Consider the following 2,500-nt stretch of genomic DNA (forward strand, 5'->3'; position numbering starts at 1 on the left):
CGTCTCGGACCCGCTCACCCTGACGCAAAGGTTAATCGAGTGAATGAACCATGGTCCATTTGTATCCACTCTTCATAAGTTCTGATCTCCTCGGTGTCAAGGGATGAGTTCCTGTAACAGGAAATATTAGGGGAAAGAAAAGGAAAGGGGGGGAAATATACTATTATTATGGATAGCAATATCACTAACAATACTAATACTACTACTTCTACTAGGAGTCGTAGCAGCGATATTGCTACTACTACTACTACCTCTACTCGGAGTCGTAGCAGCGATATTGCTACTACTACTACTACTACTACTACTACTACTACTACTACTACTACTACTACTAGCATTTCTATAAACATCAGTATCCCTACTACTACCATTACTAGTAGCAGTACTTCTTATGATCTTTGACCCGTGGGCCAAATCGAAGAAGGTCACCGAAATGACCCCGAAGAATGTCAAAAGAGTTGTCAATCTGTAGATTTTGACCAATATGGCCAGGTCGGCCTAATTGCCCTAAGTGACCCCAAAGGGAGACTTGTGCCCGGAACACTAGGGCATGGTAACAGGATCGAAGAGAGAGAGTGAGAGAGAGAGAGAGAGAGAGAGAGAGAGAGAGAGAGAGAGAGAGAGAGAGAGAGAGAGAGAGAGAGAGGGGGGGGGAGGGCAAATTTGAAGCCTATGGGTTGCATTTTCCATTTTACATTTATTCCATTCCTTATAAGGGGAAGAGGCCTTCGTATATAGATAAACAGACTTAGCTTTATAGAAATACAACCTCCAGGTTGACTCATTGCCCATGGACTGGACTAATGATATTAATAATATAAATAATGGATGAAATAGTATTAATAGTGTCTAATAATGATGATAATGACTAGAGCCCGGATTTCTAGCATTTATTCTATTATTGCTATTACGACTATAAATGCAAATAAAAATGTGCAATTATTGCAAAAAATGCTTCTTTACTATATACGCTATTTTGACCAGACACAAAGGCAAAAAGTAGTCATTATGCAATAAATGACTATAAAACCTGCACAAAGTAGTAGTACGCATCTGTACTATTAAACATATAATAATTTAATTATCAAGTAACGCTGAGTAAATAATTAGTATAACTAAGTTTGCCATACTTCAACTTTCTTTAAATTTCCTATTAAAGAAAACGCAAGAAATATAATTGAGGAAAAATTTAGAATATAATTAAAAGATAAAAGTGGGTTGTTTTTTTGTCAAATTAATGAAATTATAAGCAACAAAAATTAAAAATGGGTTATGTTTACATATAATAGTAATGTATAATAATACATTGTAGCAATGTATAATATGTGTCACGTGTGTACCTAATCTGCATTCCACGTGAATTGTGCAAGTCACGCCATTACCAGTTACACAAGTGATTGAACCTGCTATAAAATGCCAGAAGTGAAGCAATCCGATGGAGTGCGTATCCGAAATATACTTTAAGTATGCTCCCGTCACTTCAGTAGAAGTTGAGCGGACATTTTCAGAAATGAAAATGATTCTTTCAGATAGAAGATTGTCGCTTACAACGGAAAATATAAATGAAATGTTAATTATTTCTTGTAACAATGTTTAATTATTAAGTATTACTTTTTTTTTATCTATTCTATAGTTTTTTAATTATATAGTTTCCGATTAAAATAATAACTTTCTCTCAGTTTTTATAGCTGCCTACACATGAAAGAAAACTGCTGAATTTTAGCCAAAACTAGCAAAGTTTTACGTGCTATTTTGCTACAAATAAGAACTATTTTGCTAGAAATAAAAACTAATTTGCTATGATACCTGCAATATCAACTTTTTTTAGTGCTATTTTGACCATATTTTTTGCGCTATTTTGACCACTTTTTTAGGACTAGAAATCCGGGCTCTAATAATGACATATGCAATATTTTAATGTAATTTTAACAATATATACAACAATGATGATAACTATGTATTTATCTAGTTTCAAGATACCTAGTAGTAGTATACAGGAAAGGATCAACGCTCGTGGGGTCCTCTCTCTTCTCTCCAATTTACCATACCATGTTTCAAATTATTGCTTATGCCATGAATGACTACTTGTCACTGCATTTGTGTACATATGATTGGTTGTTTGCCTAAATTTGCATATAATGTAATACACTCAAAATATCACACACACAAAGGATTACAAAGGATAACAAAGGAGGAGCATGCAGTCAGGAGACCTTTTGGTCCATAACACTAACACACACACACACACACACACACACACACACACACACACACACACACACACACACACACACACACACACACACACACACACACACACACACACACACACACACACACATACCCACACAAATACTTTATTCGGTTGGTCAAATGACCTCCAGTGATCCCAGTGAGTGGCATTTCCTTAAGGATGCCAGTTGCCCTTCCTCAGTGATCCTACTGAGTAGAATGGATATTAATTCACTATACCAATACAAAGGAGAATGACCAAAATGAT

At 35.6% G+C, this 2,500-nt stretch overlaps 1 protein-coding gene across 1 annotated transcript in view; it reads left to right on the plus strand.

The window, feature by feature from the left end:
- The window catches only part of LOC143038926 (uncharacterized), a 457,906-nt gene that overhangs the window by 453,002 nt on the left and 2,404 nt on the right, over window positions 1–2,500 (plus strand). The gene's annotated exons all lie outside the window — the stretch shown is intronic.

The sequence above is a fragment of the Oratosquilla oratoria genome, chromosome 25 (assembly GCF_046742065.1).
Source record: "Oratosquilla oratoria isolate Oo_2021 chromosome 25, ASM4674206v1, whole genome shotgun sequence".
Taxonomy (NCBI): Eukaryota; Metazoa; Arthropoda; class Malacostraca; order Stomatopoda; family Squillidae; genus Oratosquilla; species Oratosquilla oratoria.